The sequence below is a fragment of the Xiphophorus couchianus genome, chromosome 9 (genome assembly GCF_001444195.1).
Source record: "Xiphophorus couchianus chromosome 9, X_couchianus-1.0, whole genome shotgun sequence".
Classification (NCBI taxonomy): Eukaryota; Metazoa; Chordata; class Actinopteri; order Cyprinodontiformes; family Poeciliidae; genus Xiphophorus; species Xiphophorus couchianus.
Genome location: NC_040236.1, coordinates 1562800 through 1578316, shown reverse-complemented (window position 1 = coordinate 1578316; position 15517 = coordinate 1562800). Strand labels below are relative to the sequence as shown.

Here is a 15517-nt window from a genome sequence, read left to right as displayed (position 1 = left end):
GGAAATTATTGGCTATTAGCAAGACACACTCAGTAAAGGAGTGGTTCTGCAGTTGGGACCACAGACCACTTCTCAGTACCTATGCTGTGTGGCTGATGTTTTGGTCAGTTTTGAATGTTGGTGGTGCTTTCACACTCGTGGTAGCATGAGACGGACTCCTCAGCACTGCACCACACAAGTGGCTCAGGTCGTGCAGCTCATCCAGGATGGCACATCAATGCGAGCTGTGGCAAGAAGGTTTGCTGTGTCTGTCAGCGTAGTGTCCAGAGGCTGGAGGCGCTACCAGGAGACAGGCCAGTACACCAGGAGACGTGGAGGAGGCCGTAGGAAGGCAACAACCCAGCAGCAGGACCGCTACCTTCGCCTTTGTGCAAGAAGGAACAGGAGGAGCACTGCCAGAGCCCTGCAAAATGACCTCTAGCAGGCCACAAATGTGCATGTGTCTGCACAAACGGTTAGAAACCGACTCCATGAGGATGGTATGAGGGCCCGACGTCCACAGATGGGGGTTGTGCTCACAGCCCAACACCGTGCAGGACGCTTGGCATTTGCCAGAGAACACCAGGATTGGCAAATTCGCCACTGGCGCCTTGTGCTCTTCACAGATGAAAGCAGGTTCACACTGAGCACATGTGACAGACGTGACAGAGTCTGGAGACGCCGTGGAGAGCGGTCTGCTGCCTGCAACATCCTTCAGCATGACCGGTTTGGCAGTGGGTCAGTAATGGTGTGGGGTGGCATTTCTTTGGAGGGCCGCACAGCCCTCCATGTGCTCACCAGAGGTAGCCTGACTGCCATTAGGTACCGAGATGAGATCCTCAGACCCCTTGTGAGACCATATGCTGGTGCGGTTGGCCCTTGGTTCCTCCTAATGCAGGACAATGCTAGACCTCATGTGGCTGGAGTGTGTCAGCAGTTCCTGCAAGATGAAGGCATTGAAGCTATGGACTGGCCAGCCCGTTCCTCAGACCTGAATCCGATTGAGCACATCTGGGACATCATGCCTCGCTCCATCCACCCACAGACTGTCCAGGAGTTGGCGGATGCTTTAGTCCAGGTCTGGGAGGAGATCCCTCAGGAGACCATCCGGCACCTCATCAGGAGCATGCCCAGGCGTTGTAGGGAGGTCATACAGGCTCGTGGAGGCCACACACAATACTGAGCCTCATTTTGACTTGTTTTAAGGACATTACATTAAAGTTGGATCAGCGTGTAGTGTTATTTCACTTTAATTTTGAGTTGAGTTAGCTCACCATCATCGGGGCATTGATTTGGGGGGTGGAATATGGCAGTGTGCCTTGTAGGTAGTCTGAACGCATTAGACCAGTCCCTGAATGCCATTGGCTGAGGAGCTGGCTGTCGGTATATAAAGGGCCCTCCCTCATCTGGTTGATATCATGTTATTTTCCTTCCAGTTCAGACTTCCCGCTGTATGCTAGGTAAGGCGGGCTTCATATCTCCTCATTAAGCCCATTATTTGTGGTAATTTATTTCCGTTTTTGTATAACAGCAGAGTACAAATGCATGCTTGAATTGTGCTCTAAATGACGCTCTAAACGCCGATCAATCCTTCTTGTTGGTGGTGGACTTTATGGGTGATGGTCCTTTTTTCTGGTTTGGTGCATGATTTTCTTTTCTTTTTATTATTTTTGCTATCTTGTTTGTTGTGTTTTCTTTCATTTAGGTCACTACCCTGATCTGCATTGCGATCTCAGAGCTGAGCCTATGACCCATCTATTTTTAACATGTGAGTGGTCTTAAATTTGTATTTTCATATTAACTAATATGAAAATACAAATATTTTCATATTTGCAACATTTCTAAAATAATAAAATTATTGAATTGGATGAAATTGTCTCAAACCTCATGGGTAGCGGGTCTGTGCGCTTCCAGGTAACCTTTAAAGTGGGTTATTGTGATCCAGTCTACCTACGTTAAAATAGTGGTTTTAAATTCTAGTTGCCCCTTTTCCATCTCACTGGTCCTGGCACATTTCAAAACAACTAATGATAAATCTACAGACTCCTTTTCTGTGTTATTGGAGACTTTTATAGTGACAATGCTCTGCAGCTTGATCAGGACCTGTCTGTCCTGATCAAGCAGCGAAAGTGGCCATTAGCTACCATTAGCTTCTCCCTCGTCCTCAGCACTGCAGCAAGTTTGACAGTCATCATTTCAACACCGTATCTTCAAGAGTCAGAGCAGAGGAGACCCATTACACTCTGTCAACATTGCAAATAAATCACACATTTGTAAAGCTATCATCAATGCTCGTAAATCACCATGGGAACAGGGGAACTTTAATGACTGAATCAGTTAAATTTATATATACATTCATACACATATAACCATCAAATAATTAGTGCATGTGGTTGTTAGGTTGTTAATTGCTTTTGGGAAGAAGCTGTTTTTGACCTTTTTTTCCTCAAAGCTGAGTCTGTTTGATTTGGTGAATCTGTACTGCCTCCCTGAGGGCAGCAGGTCAAACAGGATGAAGTCAGGGTTTGTTCTGTTCTTTGGTGATGGCCTCAGCTGTGCTGAAGCAGCGGGAGGTGTAAATGTCCATCATAGAGGGGAGAGGACAGCCAATGATCCTCTGAGCTGCCTCTATGGCCCTCTGCAGCCTCATCCTGTCTGAAACAGCAGGCTGTGATGCAGGCTCGCCATGGAGGAGCAGTAGAAGGTCAACAGCAGCTTGGAGTTGCTGAGAGTCCTGAGGACTCTCAGGAAGTGTAAGTGCTCCTGAGCCTTCTTGATGACTGCTGTGTGCTGCTGTGTCCAGGAGAGGTTGGCAGAGATGAGGACACCAAGAAATCTGAAGGTGTGGAACCTCTCCACACTTGTTGTTAATATAGAGAGGAGCTGTGTCGGTGCTGAGTTTCCTCAAGTCCATGATGACCTCCTTTGTTTTCTTGGTGTTGTAACCAATTTGTGTTACATGAAATATGTATGAATTACTAACAATATCACACAAATATATGGAGGTTACAGTGTTCAGTGTTCTCTGAGTGTCCTCATCAGACTCCCTGTCATGCTGATGTTAAGCCTCTCAATCGTACAACAATTAAGAATACAAATGAACAGTTAAGAGTTAATGAATGAGAGAAGGAGGCAAGTGAAGAATCTGTAAGAATCAATGGGGGAGCTGAGGAATAAGAAGAGTAGACCATTTTCCAGTAAAGGGTTGGGATTTACAGAGATTACTGAGGAGAGACCATCTTGTGGTTCCAGAGAGCTGAGGAGGTCCTTCCACCCACTAGGGGTACCACTGGTTTACAGAATGGACAATAGTGCAGAGACAGTAAGTGAAGTCATGACTCTCTTGTCTGTGACGAAAAAATTGTATTTTCAAAAATGCATCAAATAAGATTAATAGGAGGTAGATAAATCAAAATGAAAAAAGACAATAGATTTAGATCAAAGATTTTTGGTATTTCCGTTTGTCTAACCTTTTGTCTAACAAAAGCACCTGGTTTGGATATACTCAATTTCTCAATTTTTCCAAGTTGGTTGGAGCTCAGGACACCAAACAACTTAACAGGTTAGGTAGCACTTGCAACACAGCTAACACAATAGAAATATCTATTGACACTCTGTGGTGGTGACTGTCAATAACTGTCTGCCACTCAGTTTTACATTTTGAAAACCAATTAAAGTGCAGGACATCTCAGTATCAAAGATGGTAAAAAAAAAAGAGGCTAACATCTGTGTAGTCCAGCACAATGAAAACATTTGGATACCTTAGCTACTGTAACAAAAAATACACCCATTGTAGTTTTAGTAGTTGGTCTAAACATAAATTCTTCAGCCATGTTTGTTGTAATTCTTTCTCTATTGGTAACCAATGAAAAATAATCCATTTATCACAGAAATGATAGTTTTTCCTTAGGTGCATATTAAATAAGAACCAGTTAAAGAAAGAGAAGCTGATCCTTATCTGATCACAGTGCAAAAAGTAGACATGTATGGACAAATCTGAGGTGTGTTATTGTAGTAGCAGAATTTTTTTATTTTATGTAATCATAAACATATTATTAAACTAGCTGCTTCACACCGGTTTTTATAATTAGAAGTAGCTCGCACACTACTTCCTACAGAAGTAGAAAAGGTAGATAGGGTTGGGAAGAACTGTTCCTATTTTGGATCATTTCAAAGCACTCCTTTTGTTTCAAATGTCTTTTTATTGATTATTAGCAATATATTAATATTTATCCATTTTCTTACACCCTTACCAAATCAGGGCCAGGAGGGGTGCTGGTGCCCATCTCCAGCTGTCAACAGGTGAGAGGTGGGGACAGGACACCCTGGACAGGTTGCCAGTCCATCGCAGGGCAACACAGAGACAGATGGGACAAACAAGCATGCACACACACACACACACACACACACACACACACACACACCTAAGGAGAACTTAGAAAGACCAATCAACCTAACAGTCATGTTTTTGGACTATGGGAGGAAGCTAGAGTACCCAGAGAGAACCCACACATATGCACAGGGAGAAAATACAAACTCCATGCATAGATCCTGAGCCGGGAATCGAACTCAGAACCTTTTTGCTGCAAGGCAACAGTGCTAACTGCGCAGCCCATATATTAATAATATATATTAATATATACAGTACAAACGGATGGATAGTAATCAAATTTGAACCGATTTTAACCCACAAACAAATCGCCAGACAACACACTGTAAAACATTTGAAAGTGGTTCAAATTGAAAATGAAAGTCCACCTGCTGTCTTGAAAATGCAATTTAAGTCAACAAGAAAATTGTATTGGTTTAATTCAGAAATTAAAGTTAATGAAGTTGATTTAACAACAAGAGACAAGTTGTTTAAATATTGTTTTTTAGGTCCATTAATCTTGAATTGTAAGTTTTAACTTAATACTGCAGTTTAAACCAAATTCTTTCACAATATGCAGGAAAAAACTGCCCTCACCTATTTAAAGAGCACACATTTTTCTATCATTTTTACTCACAAAAATAAGTTTTTTTTTAGTGCTAACCTAAAAGGTCTAGTTTATACAACTCTTGAAGGTCTGACAAAATTTCTATAAAGTTAACACAACTTACTAATGTAAGTTTATCTTTCACACACATTTAGGTTCAAGATTTAAACTCTCAAAATTTATTTGACTTAAAGAGCAAAAGATAGTAAACACAACTAAATGCGGTTCAAATGTTTTACAGTGTAGACACACCCACGCAAAACTAAACTGAGGTAAAATAAATAACATCTGCACAAAGTAGAATAAAGATACAATAATGCCATTTGATCCTATGACAATAAAATACACTAGCCACAAATATCTATGAAAAGAAAATATAAAATAAAATGAATTAATGTAAAAATTGTCCACATACAACTAAAAAGGTTGTGTATGGACTTTCTAAGTCATAGTGTAAATGTCCCTTAACCAGTGTGAATGTGAAGTGGGAGGTGGATCTTCCTCAATAAGATAGTTCTCCTGGCAATTGATGAAAATTAGAGCATTCTTTGTTTGAAATGTGGTAAGTCCAGTTCTGGGGCAACTCCAAAGACAGCGGAGAAGGAGTTTGGCTCAATCTCATAGTGCAAAGCATCAGACTGGGTCAGGGTAAGTAAGTAAAGTTTATTTATAAAGCGCTTTTCACAGACATGAAATCGCAAAGCGATGTATAATAAAAATCAACCTTAAGAACCCTGCAAAACACAAAACCAACAGAAGAAACACAACAAAATCAAGAGATAAAAGCCCAGGAAAATAAAAAATGTTTTTAGATGCTTCTTAAAAACCTCCACAGAGTCAGCAAAATGGAGCTGCAAGGGCAGACTGTTCCACAACCTTGGGGCCACCGACTGAAAGGCCCAGTCCCCTTTAGTTTTTAACTGTGTTTGTGGAACAATCAAAAGATTCAGACTTTGAGAACAAAGACCACGACCAGAAGAATATTTAGTTAAAAGCTGACAAAGATAATAAGGAGCCTGGCCATGTAATGCTCTGTACGTCAGCACAAGAACTTTAAAACAAATTCTAAGATCAACTGGGAGAAAGTGTAATGAATATAGAACAGGAGAGACATGACAGAATTTATTGGATTTGGTGAGAAGTCTGGCTGCTGCGTGCTGTATAGATGGCGAACGTGAAATTGAGGCTTTATCCAGGCAGGTAAAAAGGGCATTATAGTAGTCTAGACAAAATAATACAAAAGCATGAATGATTTTCTCTAGGTCAACTCTGGAGACCATTTGTCTGATTTCATAAATGTTGAGGTTACAGAAGACTGCCTTCCAGAAATTAGAAAGAGAGGGCCAATACCAAAACATGTGAATTAATGAAGCAGGTGCACTTACACCTGTCACATGTTGAGTCCACATTTGGATAAATGCTTAAAGTTTAACTTTAAGAACATGTACTTGGTACCAAACTTCTTTAGATTTGTTTTTGATTCTAGTGCTTGATACCTTGATCAAATTGTGCTGTTTTTTTGTTTCACAAGTTTAAAACTTTGATTTATAAAATTTATTTAATGGTGAAAGGAAAGATTTTGTTCTGATTTACATTTAGCCAAAAAACATAAAAGTTTGTTTATTGATAATAGAAATATCTAAACTGAGCTTGGTGTGATTATATTCATGATTGTCTCATTGGTCCAGAAAGAATGTACCCCACAAAATGATCTGTTATGGATCAACTTTAGGTACTGTATTATTTAAATTAAATTACTACCTCAGCAATGAAGAAAATTTCATCAATGAAAAAATTATTCAAAAAAGCCCCAAAACAGACATATTTCAGAAATACATGTTAAGGGTGGAATTGTTATGATTCTGGTGACACATTTATTGATTTTCCCTCATCTGATAAGTGTACATAATTCAGAGAGCAAAGGTTTGTTTTTAATTCAATCCATTAAAAATGCTTTATTGATCCCAAAGGGAAATTAAATGATTGTACCTCATATTAACTCAATAATAATAATAATAATAATAATAATAATAATACCACCACTTATGATTACAGTTTTTTCCTAACTACCGCAATAAAACTGCTGCAGTTTTATGTCCTTTTAAGATCCAGGAATTCATTCTGTAAATTACTACCAATTCATTTTATGAAATATAATTTCAATAAGAACTGTTTTGAACCCTGAGCCATATTGTTGTTGTTTAATATGTTATTTGCGAGGTAGCAAACTGCTCTTACAAATCACATCATGTAATGCAAATTGCAGTACTTACAAAATCATAATTAATTTGAACAGATTAAAACAATAAGCGAGTAGAACCGTTATGTTAGAGTAGATACGCATAAAACTATACCAGGCGTCATATTTCTTAGTACGACCGATGGCTACGGAAACAGTTTCCATGCTTAGTTAAACAATACAGACTGGCAGAGTGCGTCCGCCATTACTGTCCGTCTCTTTACGGGTCTCTGTCTTTGATGCGCGTGTGCTCGTGCGTGAAACCGAGTTAGGCAGGGGAAAAAAACATTAATAAAATGACTTCAGGTCAATAAATACACTAGCAGATCATACAGTAACACAGAAAAGATAATGTTTCCGCCATTACTAACCATTGTTTACTCCTACCTCCAGCTATACGCAGAGACACAAATACACACACACGGACACACAGAGAGAAACAGGATGAAAGGTATTGTGCAGTAACAACGTTGCAAAGGTTTGGGTGTATTTTAGTTTAAGTAATTGCTGTTGCGTTCCACTGAAAGTTGCTCTTTGTGTTTAGGATGGAACAAAAATATCCTTCGTGGCACTAATTTAATGTTTGACAGTCAATGCATATTCATCCGCGACTACATGAGTGTCAGGAGCAAAGGAGTACCCGGATGGACTGTCATGGCCGCCGTCGATGTGGTTCTTCAGAGAAGAGAGAAGGAAGGCTGATGTTTTGTTGTATGTTCCTTTCATGCTTGACCTTCTTTAACAATGCTGGACGTTGTTGAGAAACAGCCCGAGCTTCCTTCGACTTCATAGTAAGCACAAACTTATTTAATAGAACTTTAAATGTACTTGCTTTGGTGAGTTCTTTATTTAGGTGTAACATAAGTGCTTTTAAAAGTCGTTAGACTCAGATTAATCGCAGAGTGGCATCTTGTTTCAGGAACATTGTAGAAACAGGAGCAGTGCGATAAAATGTGGTCGCATTGTTGGCTGGCTGGGTTCAGCCTGGAGTTCTCCCCGTGATGCAGCTTTCATCTGAAGTTAGGTTCCTAAGGAACAAGTCCTTTGGAAAAGTGAACTCCATTACGGAAATACCCAGCTATAACGCAGTGATGGAGCTTTGTATTTGTTGTCCATTTTCTATTTAGCCACAAGTGAACAAACTGAGCTTCTGGGTTTGAGACGACACAACTTTTCCTGCTGAGCTTAATTAATGTTAGTGTGAGAGGTGTGGCCGATCGTAGCCTACCTGTGGCAACCTCAGGTGTTGTCACCATTCTGCTGAATTACATACTGCTTAACCTGAGCAGGAACATAGAATAAGTTGCACATTACATGACATGAATCTGGTCCAGTCTGTTCATTTCGAGCCAAAAGTCAACTCAAGGATCACTTCAGGTGTTCATTACTGTTACTGACTATTGCATTTTGCTTATTCAGTTAGGGTGTTTTTCTGTACAAGCAAGCATATTTTTTCATGTTTATAAAGTTGCTGTTTATAAAGTTGACTGATATTTGGACAAGTTGTTTACTATGTTGCTTCTACTTGATTAGAATTTTTCATAGAAAATACTAAAATGTTTTATTTGCCTCTCAAGATATAGAAGTTGCATGCTAACAGTTCACAATAATGTGAACTTGAGTTGACTGTACATTTTTTTTCCTGCAGATTTTACAGCAGTGGTGTGAAACCACAGTCCTTAAGGACCGGGTTCCTGCAACTTTTAGATACATCTGTGCACACCTGGCTACTATATCAGTTTATAAGGACGGCTCTGCAGAGTTTGACTGTATGCTAATGAGAGAGTTTTACTGTTTAATTCAAATGTGTAGGATATCTGAAAGTTTTAAGACTGGCTCGAGGAATGCAGCTTGAGACCACTGCTCTGCAGCATACATCAAATGCTGCTGGTCAGCATCTTTTAACCTGATTTAACATTAATAGAAAAACATAAACTTGGGAAGTTTGCATCAGGCATTAGTTTGACTTGAGCCCCACAATGTTAAAGTACGTTACTTTAACTTGATAAAAAAATACTCACGCTTGTAGATTACTTAAATGGACAGTTTTATGTAAAATTAACTTTTTTTTTACTTTACACATGTGACAGGTGTTATGATGACATCATTTAGTCATCAAAAACATACCTGCAATGTTATGTTGGTGGAGTTTCAGAAAGAGCAGAAGTATTTAAAGAGACAGAGACCCAATTTCAAGGCAATAAATTACAAAGTTAATTTCTTGTAAGTCACATTTAATACACAGCATTTAGAATAGAATAGAATAGAATTCAACTTTATTGTCATTGCACTGTCACAAGTACAAGCAACGAGATGTAGTTTGCATCTATCCAGAAGTGCTCTACGAGATATAAATATTTATTTACAGATGCACAAGACTATGTATGTATATATAACTGAGGGTAGCATACTTAGTAGATTGTGCTATAAAATGGCACAATGCGCCTGGAAAATATGTAATAAAGCTCCTTTAAATAGTTAAAACTAATTTACAATATGTGTTTAAAGGGAGAATTTTATTTTTATGGGGTTGTGTTGAGACACTCTAAGCAGTAAGTGTCTGACTTGAAACTGTCTTTGCCTCTGACAAGTCTATAGGCAATTTCTGACAATGCCTGGCGTTATATTGCTAATGGCGGTATTTTATGTGTTTTTAAAAAGGTGAAGAAGTCGTTTTTGTCTTTTTTTGGCTGTGTACAGGTAGGGCAGGCTGTGCCCATGTCCCTTTACAATGCTGCACACTTGCACAGTTTGTAGTCACATGTTACTACAATATAAAAAAGTAAACAAAGCCTCAACATGATTAAGGAGTTGGCAAATGAGAGCGTCAAGAACGTCTCTGAATGCATTTGGGTCGTGTGTTATAATTATATTCAGTAATGCAGTGCAGTTATATTATAAAGAGGCAAGCTAAAAGCTAGCACAGCGCTAACAAAGGGAGATGGCACAACGCTACTGTCAAATCAATGACCAGAACATACAAAATTCATGTCTAAAATAAGCTTTAAAGTCATTTTAGCATTATTAGCATCTTACCACTTTGCTGTGAGCCTCATTTTCATATAGAGAAGAAACTTGCCCCTCAGTCAAACAAAGTCTTTTTGAAAATCCCTCTTTACTGGCAGAGGTTGCTGAAGCACTCCTCCTCAAGTGCTCCAGCAAACAGACTTTCCCCACTGATGTGGGAACATTCCCGCAAAAAATAAAATTGAACCAGACACTTAGAATAGGCTTTGATGCCGGGGGATAATGTAAGGAATCTTGTCTTGACTTGTCTACTTGTAACTTCGACTTAACTGAACTGGGACTCCAAAATTGCTGTGATTTTAATGGTGGATTTACAAAACTGGTTAGCCAGAAGTCCTAACCTTGTTTAGCAGTTCCACAGCAAGTGCTGTGATTTCATAGACAAGAAAACATTATAGGCAATAGAGAAAAATGAACAGAGTGAAAAATATAACTCAAAAACAAAACAGTAGTACTCATCACTAGTGATGAGTACTACTCATAACGTACTGTCATTATGATTTTAAAAGTGGTGAGATTTATTTCAACCGGATGCATAATGATGCACAACAAAAAAGTCTAGTGCAACCTGTGGTTGGAAGTTAAGTAATTGTACACCTCTGTCTGAACTTGTTCAGTTGTGCTTATTTGTTCAACAACTCTTAACTTAAAGTATAAATTTTCTTCATTTGCTTGCGTGCGCTATAGTTTTAAAGTCCATTACAGTGATAGTGATAAGAATTGAGAAAAAACAGTCTAGGGGAATCATACCATGAATATAACTGGCCGTGAGTACTGGCCAAAAGTAAAGAATGTGAATACATTCACATTGGAGGTGAGGGGTTAGTGTTACTGTGCATTTATAGTCATCGAAGGGATTTTGTTTGTCCCCCCTCCTTTGCATAGCAAACAATAAAAGTGTAAATAAATAAAGTAATAAGAGTAAACATACAGCAATAATAAATAACAATGAGCAGTGACAGTCTGAAGGACACAAGCATATCGCTCAGTATATTACTAAATATATATTCAACATTTAAAACGCACAGCTCTAGAGACTGTGCAAGTAGGGCTGTTGTAAAACAATATTTTAGTAATCGAGTACTCTAGAATATTTTTATGATTAGCCAAGGAATCGGATCTCTATCTCTCTTTCTCTCTCTCTCTGTCTCTCTCTCTGCAAAGTTCAACAATCCTTATTTGTCCCCCAATCCTGGCAAAACGGCGCACAATACAAGACCATGCTGCTAGCATTTCACAACAACTCATAGGCGGAAGTGACAGCGCTGCCCTCCACAAATAATGATCCGGCCGGAACAGGGGGCGCTAATAAAACATAATTTAACGAACCTTCGAGGCAGATAAATTTTCCTTGAGGAATTTTAATTATTAAGGTACTCAAATCATTTGAGGAATCGTTTCAGCCCTAATATAAAGTCTGATAGCCTTGGACAGGAAAGACTTGCGTTCTAGCACATCTGTGTGCACCAATTTAAGTTTTCTGGTCGAGTCCTGACCTGCTGATTTCAATTTTGGCTGATACTGATTTTATATTTGTCTGAAATGTTGCTAAATATAGCAAGAAAGTTGCTTAGTTGGCAACAGTGGGGTGACTATTGTTAACTGTGAACATGCAGACATGACCCGATGGGTGGGTTTATCACACAACCCTCTCTCACAGCAGAGCAAAAGTTTAGCTGATTTTTAGACTTTTGCAGAGGTAGACCAGTGGATAAAATTGACCACTCATCAGTCTCCAACAATTAAGGAAATCTGAGCCAATTTATCAGTTCAGTTATTGGTTCACCATTTATATACCTTATTGATTTTGTTGGAAGTAGTGATGGATATAAAGTGTAACAGCAGTTGGGAGGAAGACAATCCTATAACACTCTTTAGTGCACGTAGGATGCAGTAGTTTGCCCAGTTCACCAACAGGTTCATACATGGGATGGAAGACACTGTCTATCAGTGATATTATTTTAGCCAGAGTCCGTCTGTCTCCCACCATCTGCACTGGGTCAAATGCCATCCTTGAAAAGATGTGGCCTTCTTGATGATCTGATCTAACCGCTTCCTCTTTGCTACAGATAAGCCGCCTGCTCCCACAAAGCACACCATAGACGATGGCTGATACCACCACAGAATCAAAGAATGTCTTCATAAGATTTTTGTCATTATGTTTCCAGAACATAATGAAATTGGTGTGGTACCCTCAGTGATAAATGAATAATGTCTTAATCAGTCCTTGGAGTGCAGCAGAAGGGTGTGGGTGTGACTGCAGGGGGCAGAAAGGATGTATGGTGGACAGATAGATTTCACAGCTTTTGGGAAAAAGCTGTTTTTTAACCGTGTGGTTGTGCACTGTACCGTTTCAATGGCGGTAGTGGTACAAACAGTTTGTGTCCTGCTGATCCCACCTGCATAAGTGGGATCAGCAGCAATACAACTGGCTTTCCCTTGCAGTCTGCCAGTATATATTACATCCAGGTTCGGTAGCTGACTTCCCACGATCCAATAGGCAGTTTTCACCACCCAGGCCAAGTTCTTTTTGTCCTTGATTGTGCAGTTGCCATACCACACAGTCAAGCTGTGGCAGAGGATGCTCCCAGCTCTGTAGAAGTTCTTTAGCAGCTGAGCAGAAAGTCCAGCCCTTTTCAATTTCCTGAGGAAGAACAGTCTTTATTGGGCCTTCCCTGTCAGAAAAGAGGTGTTCAGCAACCAAGTCAGGTCCAAGGTGATGTGGAGGTCCAGGAATTTGATGTCGTCTATTCACTCCACTACCTCCCCTTGTATTCTAATAGGTGGATGCACTGTCCTCCTGGACCTCTTGTCCACTATGACCTCCCTGGTCTTGCTGGTGTTGAGCACCAGGTTATTCACTGAACACCACTTGGACAGGTTCTGGATCTCCTCTCTCTACAGGGTCTCATCATTGTTTATCAGAGCCACTATGGTGGTATCATCTGCAAACTTTAGAACCCTGTTCCTGGAGTGGATGGCTATACAGTCGTGGGTGAACAGTGTAAAAAGAACCGGACTAAGCACACAGCCCTGCAGTGTGCCTGTATTGAGGATCAGGGTGAATGATATTCGGTCCCCTATTCTCACCATCTGAGGCCGGTTGGTGAGAATGTCCCTGATCCAAAGGCACATTGATCTTGAAAATCCCATGTCGTGGATTTTCACTATCAGCTTCTCCAGGATGATGGTGTTAAATGCTGAACTGAAGTCAACAAATAGCATCTAGCATAAGGATCAGGATGCTACAGATGTGTCAGGGCTGCGTGTAGTGCAATGGAGACAGCATCCTCTGTGGACCGGCTCCTCCTATAGGCAAACTGGTGTCTAGAATGCAGGTTACTTTTCAGATTTTAAAAGACTGTTGGCGTCTCTACCAGAGCACGGTTAAAGAGGCAAAAAGGGAATATTTGGCAAATATCATTCTCTCAAACTGCCATAACCAACGTGTTTTATTTAACACCATTGACTCTCTGCTTAATATTCCACAGAATGCCTGTTTGGAAGCTTCTTCTGATGTGTGTGATGATTTTCTGCATTTTTTTATTGAAAAGGTTGGTAGTACCAGGGCTCTTATCACAGCTCCTGACTCTGACCCCTCTGTTTTGGTCCCTCGCTCGGCTGCTTTCGATCAGTTTGTGCCTGTGACTGTCTCACTTTTAGAGGACGCGGTTGGCCATATTAAGCCATCAGGTTCCCCTCGTGATCCTGTCCCTCCACGATTTTTTAAAGATATCTTATCTAGCATAGGGCAGCCTGTTCTTGCAATTATAAATAGCAGTCTGTCATCAGGTGTGGTCCCTGCTAGTTTTAAACATGCAGTAGTGCAACCACTGCTTAAAAAACCTGGCCTTGATCAAACTGTTCTGGCTAATTATCGGCCTATTTCGAAACTGCCTTTTCTTTCTAAGGTTTTAGAAAAACTTGTGTACTGTCAGCTGAAACAGTTTTTAGATTACAATGGCATTCTGGAGGTTTTCCAGTCAGGTTTTAAAACTCTTCATGGCACAGAATCTGCCTTAATAAGAGTTTTTAATGACATCCTTCTTGCATGTGATTCTGGTAACCATGTTGTTCTGATTTTACTTGACCTAACTGCTGCCTTTGATACAGTAGACCACGACATTTTAATAACGCGATTACACCACGTTGTAGGTATTGGTGGCACTGTTCTTAAATGGTTCAGGTCTTACCTGGAGGAGAGAACAATCTCGGTCAAGATTGGTGACTCTGAATCATCTGCTGCTTCAATGCCTTATGGCGTCCCACAGGGCTCAATTCTGGGCCCACTGCTTTTCTCTCTTTATTTACTGCCTCTGGGTTCTGTCCTCAGGAAACATGGGATTTCGTTTCATTGTTACGCTGATGATTGTCAGATTTATTTGCCCCTGAAGCAAAAGGATGTACATTCTATCAAACATCTCCTGGCATGTCTAGGTGATATTAAAGCTTGGTTGGCCTTGACCTTTTAAATTTTAATGAAAACAAAACAGAGGTGATGGTGTTTGGACCCAGTGGCTCCTGTGAGTACTCCTCTGTTGACCTGGGACCCTTGGAGGTTTATTTTAAACCTGTTATTACAGATCTTGGTTTTAAGGTGGACAGTGATTTTAAATTGGACAGCCAAATCAGAGCCGTGGTTAAGTCCAGCTTTTATCATTTAAGGCGACTGGCGTCAGTGAAATCTTTTCTTTCCAGGCAGCATTTTGAAACAGTGATCCATGCTTTTATTTCAACTCGATTGGATTACTGTAACGCACTTTATCTGGGAGTTAGTCAGTCGCTGCTCTCACGTCTGCAGCTAGTACAGAATGCTGCTGCACGACTGCTGACAGGAACTCGAAAGAGGGAACACGTGACCCCTGTCCTGGCCTCACTTCACTGGCTGCCTGTATATTTTAGGATTCATTTTAAAATTCTTATGTTTGTTTTTAAATCACTACATAATCTTGCCCCGGCTTACCTCTCTGAGCTTCTTCACCCATACATACCTTATCGGTCTCTTAGGTCCGCAGATCAGCTGCTTTTGGAGGTACCGAGATCAAGAAGGAAGCTCAGAGGGGACAGGGCTTTCTCTGTCATGGGCCCCAAATTATGGAACAACTTGCCTTTGCAGGTCAGGGAGGCCCCTTCACTGTCCACTTTTAAAGCTCGTCTTAAAACCCATCTATTTTATTTGGCTTTCAACTCTAGCGGGATCTAGTTTTAAATTGTATGTTTTTGGTTTTAAACTGTAAGTTTTTATTTTATGCTTTTTATTGTTATGTTGTGTTTTGATGTACAGCACTTTGTATCA

General features: G+C 40.2%; 1 protein-coding gene across 2 annotated transcripts in view; it reads left to right on the top strand.

Moving 5' to 3' along the window:
• Window positions 1-7036: 7036 nt before the first annotated feature.
• LOC114150373 (zinc finger protein 518A) overlaps window positions 7037-15517 on the top strand; it is a 32349-nt gene continuing 23868 nt past the window's right edge. The window contains exons 1-2 of one of the 2 annotated variants that reach the window (XM_028026741.1): window positions 7038-7645; window positions 7739-7985. The gene's annotated coding sequence lies outside the window, so the exon portion shown is untranslated. Of the gene's footprint in view, window positions 7986-15517 lie in introns of both variants that reach the window. The other variant, XM_028026742.1, reaches the window with a different exon arrangement.